Source organism: Lycorma delicatula, chromosome 4, assembly GCF_047948215.1.
Source record: "Lycorma delicatula isolate Av1 chromosome 4, ASM4794821v1, whole genome shotgun sequence".
Taxonomy (NCBI): domain Eukaryota; kingdom Metazoa; phylum Arthropoda; class Insecta; order Hemiptera; family Fulgoridae; genus Lycorma; species Lycorma delicatula.
The window spans coordinates 124588221-124611654 of record NC_134458.1 but is presented as its reverse complement, the minus strand read 5'-3'; positions in this window follow the sequence as shown (position 1 = coordinate 124611654).

Sequence of the window (23434 nt, the reverse complement as noted above, 5' to 3'; positions counted from 1 at the left end):
AAGTAAGATTATGAAAACAAAATAACTTTTTTTTTACTTTTATTCTTGAATGGAACAGTTAAACTTTAATCGGTATGAAAAGTGCGGAAAAACTAAGCAGTATCATTGCCTGGTTGTTTTTAATATATTTAATTCATAGAGCCAATACGTATCATTTTCATATGACTAATTGACATACATGTAAATCATTTCCCCTTTAGCAATATTTTATGTTTAAAATTATCATAAAAAAATAACTGATTTTATATAAAGGGTTTATGTTTTTTCTTGATGTATAAATTTTATTTTATTTTATTACCTTCTAATAAATCTAAATCTTTGATTTCCAAAAATTCGTCTGTAGCCAAGCTTGCGTATTTTGTATTTATTATGATTGGACATTTGTCCTTTACAGTAAAGTTCTCCTTTTATTAATTTATTTAAAAAATTTTTATTATAATAATGATTGTCAAAGTCTGGATTTATATAACTGTGTCTGATTTATCATTGTAATTTCTCCACAAGTAATTTTTTTAACGTATAATTTTTATTTATTTTGCCAAACTCAAATTAATATTATTTTACACAATAATAATTAATAATTATACTGTAATTAGTATAATTTTATACAAAACCTAGCGGCTACTCTCGGCTTTTCACGCGTACTAGACGTGCAGCTTATGCTCTTCGACGCTCGTTTAACCTTCAATTTCGACACATGTGAATGCTACTTGAAGTACAACTTTCTTCTTTTTTTTTTTTTGTAATAGATGAGTCTGAGAAATGCCATTTACGCACTCCTCATAAATGGGGGAGCTTCTGACTCGCACGGGTTCGGCTAGATGTTATTAAGAGCCTATGTGTACCCCCACCCTACCGACTAAAACTCATATCTCACCGTTTCTCCTCCACCGGGTTCGGTCCTGCAGTTTAAGTACAACTTGCGGAGTTTTTGTAACATTGAGCGAGTGATACCAACAATGAGGTGGAAAGCGGGTGAGGAGTATCAGATAAAATATTGACTCACACTCACAACAGTATAAAGAATAAAACAGTTGTGCATCAATTTTCAACTGGTTAAAATCTTTGAAATTAAAAACGCAATTAGAGCCGGATAAATTGCACATTGTAGAAAATGTAATGGGTTTTTAGAAAATCAACCATTTATTTTCACTTTTGGTCGATTTCTGTACTGGTTTTGAGTTATCGCAAAAAAGGGATGAAAGGGGGGGTAGTTTTTCAAAATGAAATTTAGATAACAATTTTTCTCTTGTTTTGAACTGATACTTTGTAAATTTCATCACGATCGAAATAAAACTGTAGATCTGTATAAAAAACAAAACGGACACAGAAACACTTTCTTTATATATACGAATATATATCGATTTATCGAACTTAATAAAAACTGATTTATGTGTCTTATATAACTCTGTTTCGTTTGTTTTTATACAGATTTAACACTTTCATTTCTTATTTTATGTAGAACTTTTTATTTAAAAATTAAAATCTTCAAAACCATTCGCATGGTTAAATTGAAAACGACGGTGGCATACTCACACTACACTTAGTCACTTTGTTTTAGTTACAATGTTTTAACTTATAAGTATTATCTTTATTCTTTCCAAGAAAGGTATATTTCCTTCTTGTTTCTTCATTTTACATCTTCTTCCTATACTTTCTCTCTTACTCTATCTATCCTTTTTCCCCTCTTCTTGTATTCTAGGGTCGAATCATGAATTGGGTCGAACCGCTTGCATCTTTATCCTTTTCTAACGCCGTCTAACCTTCCCAGACCGAATAAAATACACTTCATTTCACATGAGATAAGCATCTAAAAATTCTTCTATATCCCGAGAAAATTGCTACAACCAATTCAGGATTACACAAACTTTAAATATATGTTATAATATAAACCTATTAGAATATAATATGTGTATTATAATGAAAATAGCTTTTGTTATAGCACTTTAAAACATTTAACCTGGCACCCTTTATATCTTTAAGAGCTATTAAAAGGTGATATACTAATGCTTTAAATTATTAATGTTAGGTAATATGAAATTAAATTTATATATTTTATTGCCTGGGGATTGTATTTTATTTTTCATTTTGAACATATATATTCTCTTATTATTAATAATGTTTTTAAAGTAAATTTTAAGACTCATATCCCTCTGTACTGTTATACAAATATAAATAAATAATTTGATCCACCAAGTACAGAACAAAATTAAATTAGGTAGGATGACACTTACCTTAATATCATTATATATACACACAAGAGTACTTTCACGATTTTCTCACAACTTCAGTTGATCCAGTCTTTCAATTTTTCACAAAAAATTACGTTTTAATTTCTTGTTATTATATAAGCAATTTTAAAATGGAATTTCTAAAACTGCAAGATAGTATATATATATATAGTATATTACCGTTTAATTACTAATTATTTGAACCATATATACATCATATGGTACCTTTTACATTAATATTGACTATAAAATTTTAATTTATATAACTTTATTAATAAAAGAATACCTATTCTTTATTCCTAAACACGAGTAACGTAAAAATTAGCAAAAAGAAAACCTGACAACAAATATCTCTACTAGACAACTATATTTTGATGGTGAATTATTAATTTTACCTAATGCACGTTTTGGAACTAAGTTCCCTATAATGTCTTAATATGTTTATAATTAACTCGGATGTGAGTATTTTGCATTATCTACTCTACTTTTAATTTCAGATTGTAACAAATACTTTTCTTTTTTTGTCATTAGTTCATCTTTTTTTTTTTTTTATTTCTATTCCATTTTTCTTTCTATTGTTCCAGTAGTGTTAAGTGGAATTTATAATTGTTAATTGTATGTGCTTGGCATAAAAGTATTATACTATACTAGTGTGTAATCTTTGAGAGTTTCGCTGAGGACTCATCATATGATGTGGGATGTGATCAAATTTACAAAAAGTTTATGTAAATTTGATTGTAAATAATTTTTGAAACGATGAAAGAAATAATTAATATCTACAATAGCTTCTCTCTAAATAATGAATAAATGTGTTGAATGTTATATAATTGACTTGAGGGAGAGAAAGGCTAATTATCACTATTATTTCTTATGAATATTGCAGATATCTCCAGATATCCCTTGCAGCTTTCTAGATTCGGAGTCCACAGGCAGCCGTGTCCCTTCTTCGTGAAGTGTGGGTGTCTTGTATAGACTTAGGCTGACCATACTTGTGACGTGTGGTTAATTGAAACCCAACCATCAGTGAACAACAAGAATTTCTTATCGTTTTTCTTTTTCTAAAACTTCATTATCTCTACTTCTTTTTCCTTCTTTCTTCGACCAACTTGAGATTTCTTTTGAACTTTTTTTTTAAATTTACATTCATCAACCAATTTCCTAAATGTATATCTTTCATATATACAATTATTGTTTATTTTTGGCTCGTCGAGATTTGTTTTCAATGTGTTTGTACCAATTTGTTTTTAGCTTTTTTCATTATTAATGAAAAAAGGTTTTACTTTGAATGATGGACAGCCATTTTGTTTTTTCATATAAAATTTTTTAACCTATTTTATTTGAGTGTGTTTCTAAGATTTGGTGTTTTTATTTTGCTTCTTTTTCTGTTTTTGCTAAAAAAAAAACGAAGTCATGTGCAAAATCCAAAATATCACTTCCAAGGCCTTTAGATTATGTTCCTAGTTTTATTGTTTTTGTAATGTTTAGATTTTTAATTACTTTTGTTCACTTTCTTACTACCCATTCAAGAGTGCATTTTATTATTATTGGAGAAAATTCATCGCCTTGTCTGACACCGCCTTGTAATTTGACTTTCAAAAATGTTTTGATTAATACTGATGAAAGTTTTTTCACGAATGTCTAAGTACAGTACTGCGTTTACATTAAAAATTGTTGCCTGCTGGAACGGGACAGTATATTAATCATTGGCAAGAATTGAAACTGGTAATCTACGGAAAAAAAAATATGTATAGTAACTTTACATTCAAATAAATCCATAACAAGCGAAAGATTGGTGAATTTAAATACGATTTGTTCAGAACTTATGATAAGTTGAGGTACGGCAAGGACACGGTGGTGCGATGGAATATTACTAGAAGAAATAGCATCGAAGAAATATTCTCGTAATATACGCGCTTCTCAGAAACAGTAATTAGTGGGAATCTCCTTACTTATTATGACCTATTTGCATTAGTTGTAAGTGTCTATCAATTTTGGTCAATTGTTTTGATTATGTAGCATTTCATTGAGTTGTTTGGAACTTTTTGCAGCACTGTAGCTGAAAACTAGTGTTAGATTGCGTCTTGCAGTTGTTTTCGAGCCATTATTCAACAAGATGAAATATGATTATTTTCATTTTACTGTACGACGTTCCCCTTTTCTGATCCTATTAGTGTTTACTTGGGAAAAATGATTTTATTTGTTTTATTTTGTCTATATTATTATTATTTATTTATTTATTTATTATTATTACTATTTTTTTTTTTTTTTTTTGCTAATTGTATTTTTATTTTATTTTTTTACATAATTCCTATGCATTTATGTTGATAGTGTAATGTACTTTATTACACTGAAATTATCGGTTATTTTAATCAGAAGAGTACATCTATATTGTTTAACAGGAACCTCTTGAAATATTTTATAAAGATCTTGAGGAAATTAACCATGTAACAGGCCTTACTGTATTTATTATCATAGTCTGTAGTACATTCCTTTACAATCTGTCTGTAATTATTCTGATTCTATCAGTCTTTTAATTTCATTAATTCATCTTTAGCTTTTTTATATAATTTTTTTAATTTTTTTTTTTTTTTTTTAATAATTTTAACCAGTCGTTGATAACCCAAAGATTGTTTGTCCTTCCCCCGGGAAACAAATAAGTAAATTCTAGGCATATATAAAGAGTAAAAGAAAATATGAAAGCACTGTATTTTACTCAACCAACTAGGTTACAAAATTATTCATTTATAATATTTGAATTTACTTTTCAATCATTTCTCAATATAATTGCCTGTTTATGAAATAAAACTTTTCTCAAATAGTTTAATTCTGAATATGAGAGTTTCATAAAAATTTTATTTTTAATATAATTAAATTAACTTATAATTACTGTTAAAAGTTTTTACTTCTTTTAATTTATTTTTGGTAGCTAATTTTTTTTCGGTATACAAATGATTTTATTTTTTCAGTCTACTTACTTATTAAAATTTTCTCGGGAAAGGTTTCGTTTTTTCTATTTTTCAGGACAGAAATCATATAAATCTATCTATTCTGCCCCATAATTTAAGTTTTAAGAATTTCAGTGTAGAAAATGTGTGCCTTTGGATTTGAAATCCAGGGTGAAATTATTTGCTAGCCATAAATTAGAAAAGAGCTTCTAGATCATGTTTATTGAACATTATCTGTTATTTTAATCAGAAGAGTACATCTATATTGTTTAACAGAAAGCTGTTAAAACTTTTTGTAAAGTTCTTGAGGAAATTAACCATATAACAGACGATAAATTGAAAAAAAAAGGAATGACAATTTGGTACAGAGAGAAGGAAGTCTAGTTGGTAGAAATTTAAAAGAGAAGAAACAATAGGTTTTCTGTAAGTCATTAGATTAATCGGTATAATCTTTCATTGTCTATTCTATACCAATCGTTTTGTCTTATACGTATTATCCGTACTTATCGTACATCTTCAGTTACCTATTGAACATACTTCATTATCTATTTCCTCTTTAGTTGGTATCCTTCATTAATTAATACAGGGTTTCTGAAATGGGAGGATACACCAACTTCTAAAACAAATTCAGCTTCCAATTTTTTTGTTTATCTTTTTCCCCAATAAAACTTAATTCTTTAAATTTCTTCCAGTTAATTATTAAAAAATTTCCTGTAGCACCCATTCACAAATTCCTTAATTCTTTCAATCTTTTTTTATTGTAATATTATTATTATTGTTTTTTTTAAACGAACACAAAAAAGACAATTTTGTTAATAGTTATCAATTGATAACTATTGACAACTCATTGATACAATGAGTTGTTGTCCAGAGTCTTTTTATACGCTGATCTTAAAATCTGTAGGAAGATTGATGGATCTGATGATAGGGCCTACCTCCAAAATGATATAAGCAAGGTAGCCCAATGGTCCGTTAGGAACCATTATGAATTTGAATATAAGCAACCGCAGTCTTGCTTTTATACTAGGAAAACTCTTTCGCTTAAATTGTATTACCTTATCGGGCATGATAAAATTAAATGTGTCGATTCTGTATTGGATTGGGTGTTCCTATCGACCAATGGCTTCTATTTACTGAACATATCAGTAGAGTAGTTAGTTTCCATAGCCAGATGGAAACTTGGATTAATCCAGTGGATTAGTTGAAACTTCCAGTATGCTGAGTCAATTATTCAGCTGTTTCAAACGAATGTTAGATCGGTTCTGGAATACTGGTCAATTGCTTGGAATAGCAATCGGTAGTTTACTTCTGTTCAAAGTGAGAAAGTTCGAAAGAGTTTTCTACAGTTTTTGACTGGTTGAGGTTTTCCATCGAATGAAAATTATGATAAACATTGCAATTTCATGATCTTGATATTTTGACTTTAAGACTGAGAGTACCTTATAGGCCTATTGGTGGTATAAAATTTTTAAGCCCATCGTTAAGGGAATGGACTCATTACCAATGTATAGATGAGTTGAAACGGCTAATGACAAAACTTTAAATAAAGTAAACTGTGATGAAAATGTGTTGGAGTGTTTGGGAGCCCTGCAAAAAAAAATTATTATTGTTAATGAAGATTCCGCTGACAATAATTATTGTTTTGATGGTGTTTCTTGGACAATGAATATCAGCGATTAAAAAAAAAGAAAAAGGGATATTGAATCTCAGAAAATTTATTCCTTGTAAATGTAAGTACTATATTGAAACAATTGAGGAAAACTTCTACACTCTACTGTTGTTTTTTTATTTATTTTAACTTTCCTAATATACATGCTTGTAATATACTGTATTATACTGCTTTAGTTTAAAGTTATATGTGAGAAGAAAGCTTGTGGAAACGAGGAAGCTTACCCTTGTTTACTTTTCTAAAAGGCCAAACCTCTAAAAGGTAGGTAGTAGATAGAAAGGTTGAGGTAGCAAGCAGATAGGTACATATAAAGGGCAAGGGGTATTAAGGTCCATTAGAGCTGAGGTTGAACATTTGCTCTCTGTACTTTCAAAATTCCCACGGTCAAAATACAGACTTCCAAACTAAACTAAAACTCCCATACGTACACACAAACATACACATACACATATACATAAATGTATCGACCAAACCTTTTACCCAGGAAACAATTTAACTGTAAAAACAATATGTGCCACCTTTTTATATAATTTATTTAAATATTTAATTAATTTCATATTATTAAAGTTTAAGTAGTATGAGTATTTTATTATTATGAGTATTTTATTTTATTTTATTATGTTGATTTGTATTTACGTCGTGTACTTAATTTTTATTAATTAATTTCGAAGTTTAAGTAGAACTGGAAAAGCATCTTTTTCCTTTTTTAGGTTCAACCTATTAATTTTTTTGGTTTATTCTCTTTAAGCAATGAAAAAAACTGTTCCCAAATAAGTAAACAGCTCGTTAGAATGAAATGTGAATAAATAGTGAGAATCCTACATCTTCATAAGATAAGAAGAAATGTACGATAGATATAAAGTGCGCGCGCGCGTGTGTGTGTATATATAAATACATTTGAATATATTCAGACTTAGTTGAATATAATTGGTATTTTGATTGGTTACTTTTATCGCACATCTAGAGACGTCATTGGTAACATCTAACGACATATTTGTTCTGTGTATGTAACTACTAATAGTTACGATTGTAAATAAATGCTAAAAATTGTTTGTTTCATATTATTTTTAGTTCCTACAATTATATGACCAAAACTATTGGCTGTTTATTTCAGTATTGGACGATTATACGTTTTTATGCATTTCAGTTTGTGAAAAGATGCATGAAATGCAGCACTAATCTTTTGGAAAATTTTTAAAATACATTTACCTAAATAATAGTAATAGTAAATAATTTATCTAAAAATAGTAATTAACCTTATTGAAATCGCAGCGATTTTATTTATATGTTTACTTCTTTTTTTTGTTTACTTTTCTGGAGCTGTTCTTTAGTTTCTCCTTTCATCTAGTTTGAAATCCTCAATTGTTTTGAAAAACTATATTCTATCTGTTACTATATTTTTGCAATATTTATTTAGTTTTTCTAGATCTTGGTTTACTTCCCGGTGCCACCCTATTTTTTCTACTACCTTTGTACGACTTAATCTTTTTTTAATTCTATTGCCACTCATTCTTTAAATATGGCCAAAAAACTTCATTCTTCTTTACCGCATTTTCGTTTCTAAATCTTTTTATTTCTTGGTAAATGTCTTTGTTAGATTTTAGCCTATAACCCTTCCTCTGTTCTTCTGGGTCTAAAAAGTTTCCTTAAAATTCTTCTTTCAAAAGATTTCTTTCCTGAAACTTTCCTAAAGACTCACTTGCACATAAGGTTTCTGGGCAGCAAATTATTGTTTTATATTGTCGTAATATCTTTATAGTTTAGCAGTTTCATATTGTAAACATCCGCTGTCAGTTTATAAGCTGTATCCATTTTACAAATCCTTTTAATTCCTTCTTTTTCGAGTACAGTTTGTGTTATCTCTCCAAGATATTTAAATTTGCCTACTTTGTGTATTTTTAGTCCCTTTTCAAGGATTATTTCTTCTACACAGTTCTTATCATTGGTTATAAATCCTGTTTTTCCATAAAACATTTGTAACCTATTTTTTTTGCTGTTTTTTGGTGATAGGTGGTTTTTTTTAATTTTGCTTCTTCTATACTTGTAGCTAGGACAACTACGTCATCTGCAAAGACTTAGTGATTAATGGCTAATCTCTTTTTTCGTGATCCTAATAAGTACAGAGACTCTAAGATTAATTGTTCTTTGTTCCATTTTCTAATTATTTTTTTTAAGGCAGTGTTGTATAGATTTGAGGATATTCTATTATTCTGCCTTAAGCTTGTTTTTATCTCAAATACTTCAGTCAGTTCTCCATGTAGTTTAATTTTAGATTTAGTGTTTATAAGTGTTGTTTAATTATTATCTACTTCTGTTTCTTCTAATACTTTAACTAAAGATTCGCAGTGTATGAAATCGCTTCTTCTTAGATCTACAAAAACTGCAACATATTTTTTACCATTTTTGTAAATATAATTAATGATAAAATTTAAATTATGAATTTATTCAGTGCAAGATCTTCCTGGTCGAAAACCACCCTGGTATTTTCCTTAATAATATTCAACATTGTCGATTATTCCTTTTTGTAGTGCTTTCTTAGAATTTTGTAAGGAACTGGTAAATTAATATTCCTCTGTCGTTGTCTGGGTTTGTTTTACTTCCTTTTTTGTGAAGAGGGTGTATTATGGCAATCTTCCATTCCTACAGGATTTGCTTTTTTAGCCAAATTTCTTCAAAAACAGTTAACCTTTTTTATTAATTTAGGGGAATTAATTTTAAAGATTTCTGCTGTTATCTTCTCCAGTGTCTTTATTATTTGTGAATTTTTTTAAATTTCTGTTAACTCTTTGATGATTAGATTCCCATATGAGCAAGCTTTTATAAGAAAAGAGTATTAATACAGATGTTTGAATGAAAGTAATTTTTAAGTGAATCCAAGTTATTTATAAGCTTTCTAACTACAAATATGTCTCGGGTTATAACGGGAACTATAACACGAAAATGTCCCTTTCCAGAAAAATCAGAAAGCATAATTTTACCTATGACTTCAAAACGTGATGTATCGAAACTTATGAATATACACCCGCACGTATTCCATGATTTTTCCATTCCTTGTTCCATATGAAGTCTAAATGGATAAAGAAAATGTTAAATTACATTTATTACCAGTAACGTAGGTGTATAATAAAATCCTATACCAATGACGACGATAAAACTGCCTACTCAGATGTACCTTATCTGTTCGTCGGAGAATTGACGCGGTAGCCTCCAATAACAACTGATTTTGCGATAAGAACGTACGATGATATAGACGTTTTTTTACATCTTTTCTTCGTTAATCAGAACAAACCAGAAATTAAAATTTACATTTGATTAAAGAGAAAAATATTTTATCACTTCCAAAAACAAAGTTCAAATTGGTATAGATTTTTTAATATGAATTACATTACTTTCAATTGCACACAAGTATTAACAAGCTATAACAAAAAACATTACTTATTTTTCATAAAAAGAGTACATAATTAGCAGAATCATGCGCATTAAATACTATTTATACCTCAAGAATACACTGGGTGCTTGCTGGAACTACAGCAGGACTTAGTGTAGGACTCTTAGCAGGAAACTCCAGCAGGACCTATTGCAGAACTTTTAGTAGGACTAAGTTAGGAAGTTATTTGAGTCACCTTTACGTTTCTACTGACGCTGCTCCTCTTAGCACCCGTATTGGTTATGTAAGCTACTACTCTTGTATTTTGTTGTTACTTGTAAACTTTTCATGCTTCAATGGAGTATAATTTATTTCCTTCTTTGCATTTTTGTTTTTCTAAAATGTCTTATTCGATCGAGGAAAGGGCTACTGCAGTGGAGACTTATTTTCGTTCTGGATTTTTCCAATAAATGCGTCAAATATTCACCGACAAATTTCCGAATGCGATTAATTTCCGAAAGAGTAGCATACACATATTTCAATAACAAAAATTGGCTTAGTTAAAAATGGCTTAAAATGGGGTCTGTTTCAAATACAAAATGAAATAGGTCACCTTTCGTTAAAACTATGTCAAACGTAATTAGGCAGCTACAATTGACTGTAATTCTGCCAGACCAAAAAATTCTACACCTAAATTATCGCATCAAAGCGGTTTAATATACACATCTTATCATAAGATCCTTCATGATGTAAATTTGCAACCATAGCATGTAACCACTATGCAACGACTTACAAGAACAGACAAACCGAACCGTCTTAATTATTGGCTTCTCAAAGGACAAATATATCCAGAGTTGTATTCCATGAAACACGAGGCATGATTTAATTTACTTGGGCATGTTAATTTGCACAATACCAGGTATTGGATGGCTGAAAATCCTCACCAGGTGTTTGATTTCACGATGAATAGATTGATTTATGGTGTGTAAATTGACTGCTGTATGGTGTGCTGTTTCTGGTAATTCCGGATTGTCAATAAAGAAATGGAGAATACAATTTTCAACGAATTCTACACTCAGTTAACAGATCATGATAAAGAGTCTTCTTCAACAAGAATGAGCAACGTGTCACACATCAAACGATTCATTAGCACGCGTTCATGCAGCTCTCAAAGAAAAACAAACCTTCAAAGACAGCAATGGCCTCCGCTTTCCCAAAATTTCTCTAGAGTTTATAAATAAAATCCCCACACTATTGATTCACTGAAGGCAAACAATCAACTAGAAATCAACTACATTGACAACAGCGTTTTGCGTCCGGTGACTCAATAAGATAACTCAAAAATCTTCTTTCTGTATCCTTTTCGATCTAGACAATCTTTTTCTGTACTGTTGAACTTTTTGAGCTCTTCTTTCATAAGTTTAACATAGCCACCTCGACGCTTGTAGTTCCAGAGTTTATGTATTCCTAGAATTTTGTCATAGTTTTCTTATTATTACTTCCACCTCTTCAATTTTACCGTAAATCTCTTTATTTGATCTCGGCCTGTGGCCTTCTTGTGATCTTCTTGGAGTACAGATACTTCTTAAAAATCATTTTTCTATTTTGAATTAGATTTTAGTTATATTTGTAGTTTTCAAGTAGTAAAAGATGACTGGTCTTACAACGGTGATATTTTTTTTTTTTTTTTTGTCTTCAGTCATTTGACTGGTTTGATGCAGCTCTCCAAGATTCCCTATCTAGTGCTAGTCGTTTCATTTCAGTATACCCTCTACATCCTACATCCCCAACAATTTGTTTTACATACTCCAAACGTGGCCTGCCTACACAATTTTTCCCTTCTACCTGTCCTTCCAATATTAAAGCGACTATTCCAGGATGCCTTAGTATGTGGCCTATAAGTCTGTCTCTTCTTTTAACTATATTCTTCCAAATGCTTCTTTCTTCATCTATTTGCCGCAATACCTCTTCATTTGTCACTTTATCCACCCATCTGATTTTTAACATTCTCCTATAGCACCACATTTCAAAAGCTTCTAATCTTTTCTTCTCAGATACTCCGATTGTCCAAGTTTCACTTCCATATAAAGCGACACTCCAAACATACACTTTCAAAAATCTTTTCCTGAGATTTAAATTAATTTTTGATGTAAACAAATTATATTTCTTACTGAAGGCTCGTTTAGCTTGTGCTATTCGGCATTTTATATCGCTCCTGCTTCGTCCATCTTTAGTAATTTTACTTCCCAAATAACAAAATTCTTCTACCTCCATAATCTTTTCTCCTCCTATTTTCACATTCAGTGGTCCATCTTTGTTATTTCTACTACATTTCATTACTTTTGTTTTGTTCTTGTTTATTTTCATGCGATAGTTCTTGCGTAGGACTTCATCTATGCCGTTCATTGTTTCTTCTAAATCCTTCTAAATCCCATTAACTGCTTGTTCCATGTAAAGATTAAAAAGTAACGGAGATAGGGAACATCCTTGTCGGACTCCCTTTCTTATTAGGGCTTCTTTCTTATGTTCTTCAATTGTTATTGTTGCTGTTTGGTTCCTGTACATGTTAGCAATTGTTCTTCTATCTCTGTATTTGAACCCTAATTTTTTTAAAATGCTGAACATTTTATTCCAATCTACGTTATCGAAAGCCTTTTCTAGGTCTATAAACGCCAAGTATGTTGGTTTGTTTTTCTTTAATCTTCCTTCTACTATTAATCTGAGGCCTAAAATTGCTTCCCTTGTCCCTATACTTTTCCTGAAACCAAATTGGTCTTCTCCTAACACTTCTTCCACTCTCCTCTCAATTCTTCTGTATAAAATTCTAGTTAAGATTTTTGATGCATGACTAGTTAAACTAATTGTTCTGTATTCTTCACATTTATCTGCCCCTGCTTTCTTTGGTATCATAACTATAACACTTTTTTTGAAGTCTGACGGAAATTCCCCTTTTTCATAAATATTACACACCAGTTTGTATAATCTATCAATCGCTTCCTCACCTGCACTGCGCAGTAATTCTACAGGTATTCCGTCTATTCCAGGAGCCTTTCTGCCATTTAAATCTTTTAATGCTCTCTTAAATTCAGATCTCAGTATTGTTTCTCCCATTTCATCCTCCTCAACTTCCTCTTCTTCCTCTATAACACCATTTTCTAATTCATTTCCTCCGTATAACTCTTCAATATATTCCACCCATCTATCGACTTTACCTTTCGTATTATATATTGGTGTACCATCTTTGTTTAACACATTATTAGATTTTAATTTATGTACCCCAAAATTTTCCTTAACTTTCCTGTATGCTTCGTCAATTTTACCAATGTTCATTTCTCTTTCCACTTCTGAACACTTTTCTTTAATCCACTCTTCTTTCGCCAGTTTGCATTTCCTATTTATAGCATTTCTTAATTGCCGATAGTTCCTTTTACTTTCTTCATCATTAGCATTCTTATATTTTCTACGTTCATCCATCAGCTGCAATATATCGCCTGAAACCCAAGGTTTTCTACCAGTTCTCTTTATTCCGCCTAAGTTTGCTTCTGCTGATTTAAGAATTTCCTTTTTAACATTCTCCCATTCTTCTTCTACATTTTCTACCATATCTTTTTTACTCAGACCTCTTGCGATGTCCTCCTCAAAAATCTTCTTTACCTCCTCTTCCTCAAGCTTCTCTAAATTCCACCGATTCATCTGACAACTTTTCTTCAGGTTTTTAAACCCCAAACTACATTTCATTATCACCAAATTATGGTCGCTATCAATGTCTGCTCCAGGGTAAGTTTTGCAGTCAACGAGTTGATTTCTAAATCTTTGCTTAACCATGATATAATCTATCTGATACCTTCCAGTATCGCCTGGCTTTTTCCAAGTGTATATTCTTCTATTATGATTTTTAAATTGGGTGTTGGCAATTACTAAATTATACTTCGTGCAAAACTCTATAAGTCGGTCCCCTCTTTCATTCCTTTTGCCCAGCCCGTATTCACCCACTATATTTCCTTCCTTGCCTTTTCCAATGCTTGCATTCCAATCTCCAACTATTATTAGATTTTCATCTCCCTTTACGTGTTTAATTGCTTCATCAATCTCTTCGTATACACACTCTACCTCATCATCATCATGGGCGCTTGTAGGCATATAAACGTTAACAATCGTTGTCGGTTTAGGTTTTGATTTTATCCTTATTACAATGATTCTATCGCTATGCGTTTTGAAATACTCCACTCTCCTCCCTATCTTCTTGTTCATCACGAAACCTACTCCTGCCTGCCCATTATTTGACGCTGAGTTAATTACTCTAAAATCACCTGACCAAAAGTCGCCTTCCTCTTCCCACCGAACCTCACTAATTCCTACTATATCCACATTCACCCTATCCATTTCCCTTTTTAAATTTTCTAGCCTACCAACCTTTTTTAAGCTTCTAACATTCCACACTCCGACTCGTAGAATGTTATTTTTTAATTTTCTGGTGACCCCTTCCTTAGTAGTCCCCACCCGGAGATCCGAACGGGGGACTATTTTACCTCCGGAATATTTTACCAAGGAAGGCGCCTCCATTGTTGCTATGTGAAAATGCAGAGAGCCACATTTTCTTGGAAAAAAAGCAGCTGTAGTTTTCCATTGCTTTCAGCTGCGCAGTACTCAGAGGACTGAGTGATGTTGATACGGCCGTTTAAGTCATTGTGACTCACGCCCCTAACAACTACTGAAAGAGCTGCTGCCCTCTTTCAGGAATCATTCCTTAGTCTGGCTCTCAACAGATACCTCTCCGATATGGTTGCACCTTCGGTCCAGCTACTCTGTATCCCTGAGCACTCAAGCCCCCTCACCAACGGCAAGGTCTCATGATTCATAGAGGAGGACGGTGATATTATAATGCCTTAATTTTACATCTACAGAAAGGTCTTTTTATTGTAGATATTTTTTGTGTAAAAGTTTAGTTCTTCTAATTTGTGTTTTTTTATCTCAATCACTAGTTTATCTATTTTTTCTACCAGTTATTTCTTCAAGATATTTAAAATGGTCCGTGATCTTCATTTAGCCACCTTTTGTTTCTGTTGTATTTTTTGGATATTTACAGATAATTATTTCTGCTTTGAAAAGGAGATCTGCAATTCAGTTTTTTCATCTACTTCTCTAAACTGGTTAATTTGATTGATCGCTTCTTGTTCTTATTCCAAAAAGATTCGGCAAAAGACTAAAACTTTAAAACATTTAATCTTGTTTTGCTTCTTTATTCCTATTTATGCAATTGAATTATTTTCCCAAAATGTTTTCATAACTTTAAAACTAAATTTAACCAAAAGCATTGGTAAAAGACCATATTTTTCTCTTGGTACTGTTTTTATTTGAAATGGTTGGCTGACCATCTAAAAACTCGACTTTAGATAGTGTTGTTTGGAATTGAGGTCAATTAAATTTATGGTTTTTTTGTCAACTTTTTATTCTTTTAATGTGTGAAATATTATTTCTGTATCTACTGAATCGTAAACTTTTTGAAAATCATTGAATGAAATAAAGATATCTTTTGGGCTTGTGTTGTAATATTTTATTATCATTTTTAGGCTGAGGATTTATTCTGTACAAGATCTATTTCTTCTGAATCCACCTTGATATTTGCCAGGATTTAAGTCAATATGTGGTTAAAGTTTGTTAAGATGTAGTTTTGGAGAATATTTTATACGTGACATGTAATAGTGAGATTCCTTTATAGTTATTGAAATCACTTTTTGAGCCTTTTTTATGGAACAGATGAATTAATTGCGACAAGCCAATCATCTGGAAATTTTTCTTCTGTCCAGAGTGTCTGGAAGAGCTTGTTTTCTCATATGAAAAATTTTGTATTCTGCCATTATACTATCCTCACCTGATACTTTTTGTTTTTCAGTAAACTGTTCACATTTTTAATTTCCTCCTTGTCTGGTGGTGATGAGAAGATTAAGTTCAGTTTTTCTTTGGGTTTTTCTCAGTATAATAACTTTTAAAATATTTAGATCGGATTTCACGATTTTCCTTGTTGTTCAAGGCTAGTATACCTTTTAAAGTTAAAACTCTGAGCTGATCAACCGTTGATATCATTTTTAATTGCCCCGTAAATTAATCTTGTAGAGTTCCTTGAAAAAGAAGCACCAACTATTGTGACTGGTAAACATTTATTGCAATCTGATTGGTTACGAAATGAACACTTGCAATTGACTGGATTTTAATGCATTCTAACTGATTAGTTTCTTTTTTAGTTGTTAATGGTTTATTTATATCGTTTTCCGATGGGTGAAATGTATTGTACTAATGATTGGATAAAGAAGATGCAGGATTCTATTGGTTGGAAATAAGTTAACCTAATATTTCGGCTATCGAATCGGAATAAACTAATACTTGAATCGATACAGGATTAAATCGGAAGAGTAGCGTATGTTGAGCTGAAAAAACTTAAATGGAATCTATGATACTCTAGGCTAAAAATGTATGTTGTCAGTTTATTTACTATCGGTTAATAAATAGATCTCTTTCTTATAAATAATAAATATGTTACTATGTGAAGAATAAGTATATTTATCGAGTTTGGGACGTATTTTATTCTATTATGCACGTTAATTTTACTTTTATAAAGGAATAAATCTTCTATATGTTTTACTCAAATCTGCATGATTCAAAAAATTGTTATTATTGGTATCCAAAATTTTTGCTTACTCATATACATTTGTTATGCACAGATAAGAAAAATTTTCAACTATGCAAATTATTATCATTTTTATGTTTGTTAAGTATGTGTTAATGATGAAGATGTATATATTATCAGAAATAGCAAGTGTAAAAAGTAACGTCTATTGCACCTTTCGTTAATGGTTGATTGGTTGGTATATAACGTTAGTTTATTATTTAAATAGGTCAGAGGAGTTATGTATTTTCATTAGTGTAGATTTTTTTTTTAGAACTCAAACATCTGCATCTCATGGTTCTAGAACATGTTTTGCGCATTTGTGTTTGCATGCATCTTTGTATTGATATTTATACTTATCTGGAAGAAAAATATGATTTTCTCACACTTTTTCCTAATTATTAAAATCCCAGTGTTGAGGATCATAAAACACGTACTTAATTTGTAAAAAACAAATGACTTCATTTAATTTATGTTTTAACCAGTAACGTTTGAGGGTCGTTCGGAAAATTCCCGGCCTGTCAAAGAAATCACAAGCGTTTATGGAATTTTTTTACTTGAAAAGAATCATCCTTCAGCTAACCATTTTTTTTCAATTTTGTGAAAATTCAATAGTCCAATAATCTCTGAGAGACGAAATCACAGAATTTTGCACTTGTCGAAGTATGCTTCCACAAACTACTTGTGGAAGCATACTTCAAAGGGGAAATCATAGTTAAGTGCAGACCCATTATCATGGTGCAAAAGCACTTCTTTTTTTTTTGATCAGGTGTGAACGTTTAGCTTGAATAGCACCCATCAGTTGATCAAGTAGTGAACGTAATACTATGGTAGAAGAATGTAATACTACCAGCTTTCTAGGTCTTCTATAATACCACACCTTTAGAATCCCCAAAAAATACCGTATGGCTTTTTGAGAAGATGAACCGTTTTCGCTTTCTTTGGTGCACATCTTCTCCCATCCACTTTTTTTGTCTCTGGTGCAAAATTATGAATCCATCTTTCATCTACTCATATAAAAGTCAAAGAAATGCGTTCTAGGATTATTCCTGTTAAACCTCATATTGTAAATAGGAATACGAATCCTATTAATCAGATTTTTTGTGGTGATTTTTTTTTTTTGTTATTTGTTGTATTGTAATTTATCTAAAGATTTTAATTCCTGTTAGTACTGCGATAATTATTGTTGCTGAGGTGAAGTATGCTCGCAAATCACTATCTATTTCTACTGTGGATCATATTTGACAAGCATTGTAGTCATTTGTTTATTCCTTCGTTATCTCTTTGTCAGGTGAGAATTTTCCGAACGATCCTGATACATCATATTGTACTTCCCTTCCTTCCGACTGTAACAAATTTAAAATCATTAAGTTATAATTTTTGAGTAAATGTACATTTCAATTGTTCAAACTAAATATTGAATTTCATTTACATTTTCATTCGATTCTTACTGGATATACAACATTTTTCATATTTTATCCAGTAGATAATCATCTAATCCTCCAGTTTACATACGAAGTTCTCACTGTATGAAATTACTTGATCACATATTTTAGTTTACGCCTTTCTTACTTAATGAGTACAGTAACGACACCGATGCCTACCAACAGTGGCTAAGTTAGCGATTGGCGTTCAGATTTCACACATTCTATTTCCATTTCACCAGAACAATCCAGAAATAAAAAAAAAAACACTTATTTTGCTATCGGAAATTAATCTCTCTGTCATCTTGTGCTGTATTTGTTAGCCAAGAGAAGGTATATATTTTGAGGGCTACACGCGCATGAGTTTTATAAGTTTTGCAGTGGAATCAAAATATGTAAATTTTAAAAAATGTAGATGTAAAATAAATTTTTTTTAATATTATTTTTATATATTTACCGAACCATAGATGGAAAATAAAGGTATTGTAAATAAATTATGTTGTCGTTTTATCTTTAATTCTTTATTTTATAGTTTTATATTAATTTTTATTTTATAATTTAGGCTAGTTGAGGTTTCAATATCTCTATCGTGTGAGAGATTTATGAATTTGTCTCAGCTATATTTAATGAACCCGGCTGATACAAACACAAATTTTTATTCTTTTTACCATTTAAGAATATTAGATTTTACCCAGAAGTAAAATGAAAGTATGATTAAATTACCCAGATAACGTCTTCTTCTACAGCGGTCTTGGATTGGCAGATTGATAGATGAAAATATCTCTTATGGCTATCAAACCTGTTTTAACACGTAAGAAAATAGTTTGCAGACCTTAAAGTTGTATGTAGAATTATAATATACGAGTATTATTTCAAAAGTAATTACATTTTTTTTGTAAAGCGGCAATTGGACAGACCTACACCTAATTATAAACGAAATTTTTTTACGGATTATTTATTTATTTATGATCTTTTTGTAACGACATTTTGAGCTTTTTTCTCATTTACTTTCAGTATCTTTGTCTCTATCTAGCCAGAAATTCTTCTTCCTTTTCTTCATCACATCCTTCATTTAGTACATACATCCATTTTTTTTTTTTTTTTTAGACTAGATACAGATATTCGTATTTAAGAAGCTTCAATACCTACTAATAATACAAAACTCGAACGATAATGCCCTATGACATAGATTGTGAAATAATTTATGTTTTTATTCATTGTTGTGGTTGAACACATACTGTCGAACACGATGGCAGAACTGAATAATTGTAATTTTTTAAAAACTCAAAAATTGCATACTCAAAAAAAATAAAACAAGCGTTTGATTTTTAAATAAAATATATCAAATTAGATTTCTGCAATTTTAAAATGATCCGATTTATCGTGTTAATTAGAAAAAATATAGTAACAGATTCAGATGTCTTCTTTAATTAATCAGCCTACAGCTATGTATAACGATGTGATCATTCATATTATTAATATTCAAATAATTTTACTTGGACATAAATACTTTTAACCTGTAGATATGTAAAGAATATTCCATTTTTTTTTAAATAATCAACGTTAAGAGCTAATTAAATGAAGAAGGTAATTCTACATTTACATACTTAAATAACGAGAATATGATTATTGCTTCGTGAAAGTAATAATAAACAATATTATATACTTGAAGGAAAAAACAAGTAGACTTCAATTAGTTTTATAGAGATTATAATTTTTTGAAAGGGTACCGTATCATGGCTACCAACTTAGTAATTTTAAATTGCCTAAGGGGTTTTATCTCTTATGGCGTTTATTCTACCCTTATCATTTCACTTATATCCGTATTTTAACCTATTTATCTGCTGCTAGTTATTGCTACATCAACTTTATTATAATATTTTACATAGAGCTTTTAAAAACCCTTTGGCAAAAATTTTACATATTTATTTTTATAATAAAAATAAATATGCAAAATTTTTCTTTTTTAAAAAAGAAAAATAATTATCCTTGAAGAAAAATAAAGCGTTTTGTTATCCATAAAATAATTGTAATAAAATCCACTTGACTATTTTTGAAACACGCAATACTTCCAAGGTCATATCCCGCTAATGTTTTTTCACAAATTTGTTTGCCCAAACAGGTAAACAAACCAAACCAATCGTTACTTTATTGTGTATTTCCTCCTTGAATTTCCTGCAAAGTATTTTTCTCACGATATCTTGCGGAAAATCAAGGTATCACATTTTTATATTTATCTAATGTTGAGATTTGATTTAAATCGAAGAATTCTTCTTTTTTTTATACATATTCGTTCTTCTTTTATTAAAAAAAAATTACGGAAGTTTCAAGTAGTACTAATGAGTTTTTATTTTTTTTAATGATATACCATGGGTAAAGTTTAATGAAATATTCGGGAACCAGTTGACACATTAACTAATTTTTTGATGAAAAAAGAAAACAGTAGAAGTTATCACTTCTACTGTATGTATCACATACATACAGAAATAATGTATGAGAAAGAGCGTGAGAGAGAGAATAATTGTAAAACAAATAGATCATTAATAAATTGTAATTTTTTTTTAAAACAAAGAAATTACTTTTACAATGCTAATTGTAAATTATATAAAAATTTCATTCAACATAGGCATAACTTCATTCAATTTAATTTTATAGACTTTTGATTTTACGATTTCCGGGAAAAACTTTATTGAATCCCTAATTTCCTATCTTTCTTAGAAGATCCGAAAGGAGAGCAGAAGAGAAGTTTCCTTCGCAAGCGACCGCTGCTACAAGATGTTAACTTGGTCTCCCCTTGGTCACTTTCGACTCGACCTTAGCTACTACGCTTCCTTCATTAAACATATTATGAACATTACTTGTTATTTGCAATGAAGTGCTTGTGATATTGCTAATATATCGAGACTTTTTTTGGCACTAGTTAAACCTTCAATAATTAATTAGGATCGATAATTTCCTTTTATATTTAATTAAATTTTGTTGTATCGCTCAGTTTATTAAAATCAGTATCAAACAAGCGAATTCTTCTCCTCACATCACTACAGTTATTTATTTGCGAATAAAACTGAATCGCTTCTGGCCACTGAATCCATAAAACTTATAATCACTCAAATTATATTTAATTTAAAATTTTATTATTATTATTTTTATTATTAAAAACAAAAATAAAATTAAAACATCTACAAATTAATTTTTTTTTTAAGTTAAACTTTTATTTTGTCTTATTCTGTTTTCTCATTTTCAAATATTTTTTCATAATTCTACGGTGTCAGTTTTTTCTTCCAACCACTGGATTCGTGTTGTTTTTTTTTTTTTTATTTTGGCTTGGAAACAAAATCCATTTCTGAATTTTTTCCTAAAAGTAATCCTATACTGAATTTTTCCTCAATAGTCGGTTTTTCTCTCTTTTAAATGATTTTTTCAATTTTTAAAGAATTCAGATTATTTCTTTACCAATCTTTTTTTTCTATTCTTGAAGCATAACCGTAATTTTTTTTCTTATCGAATTGGAAAGCTTTACGGGTATTTTAATATTTCGGAATTAATTTTTTTTCTCTGTTTCTTTTTTAACTCTTCTTCATTTATATTTTAGAAAGAAACAAAATAATCTAGAATGTTACAGAATTCTTTTGTACCACTATCAAAAATCTATATTTGGTTAACCAGTTTTTTAAATTTCCTTTTTTATTAAACGGAGGTAGACAACCTCCTTTCAGAAGTGCATTTTATATACTATTAAGAAGTGAAATACGTACACACCAAAGTAAAACAACTTTTTAAATTAAATTACACACAACATTAACGGAATTTAATAACATCGTACATACGTACAGTATTTATTTATTTTTCAAAAAAGTAATGTACTCTGAGAATCCACCGATTACTGTAGTTTGGTAGATTTATGTACCCAGATTTAACTGTAACACTATTTGTATTCACTTTAATGTTTAGATTATAACTTATACTCGTATAAATTAGTTTTGTATAATGCTACAAATTATATTGTATTGCGATTATAAATAGATAGCTCACAACAATATTAATGTTGTATATAATACGAGTATATAATCCAAATGAGAATGTCATCTGTTCATTAAAATATTATGTTCCCACTGTTCCTGTTATTGTTACTATAATATGAATCCGTATAAATTGTATTACGAATTCAAGAAGATTATTGTACGTGTAACTTAAACAGATTTAATAAGAGGGATACAATTTCTAATTACTGTGAATTTCAATTATTCGTAATAGATATTATTATACAGTTGCTGTTTACTGTATAAAATATTAAGTAACATTTAAAGTGAATTAATCATACCTTAATTATAAATTTACAATATTGTCCGTAAGTGTAAAGACATAAAATAAGTTGACTGAAAAGTTACACATACATTTGCTCTCAATAGAATCTATATGCATTTTATTCGACATAATAACTACCTTATGTTTTACATTTGTATTGAAATTCCTCTATTCAAATTAATAAGTGGTAGAAATCACTGAGTCCTGACTACACAGTAGGTGTGAAGTAGGAAAAATTTCATTTTTTCAATAATAGTATTTTTTTTCAGTGCGGGTTGATTTCCAAACTTGAAACATTTTTATATTTTCCTAGAGAACCCTCGCAGTATATCGAGAAGAATTCACAGTACATTAATTAAACATGAAATAGATATGTGACTTTGATAATCCGCTGAGGACTGAAGTTTTAATTTTCACTTCTGAAATATTTTCATTGAATTGGGTTCAAATTTACGAAATTTTGTTATCTGACGTTTCATTGAGTTATGGTCAACATACCCCTTTACAAGCCAACCGGCTTGTAAATATAGATAAATTTAATTTAAAGTAATATTTACAGAGATTGAAAAATCAGTCAATTTAGGGGCCTATTTGTTATATCTTCCGTCATCAGTTATTTGTTCCATACATTCTTATGGAACAAATAATTATTTGCTTATTTTTCTATACATAGTATTAACTCAAAATTTCCTTCAGTGGAATATCAGAAACTATAACTTTTATGAGAAACTTTAAATGGGGAACCTTCCTTAAATTTTCCGTACATTAAAAATACAGTATAACCATTTTTTAAATCTTTGCCCTTTTTCCAGTATGGTGGTTAACTTCA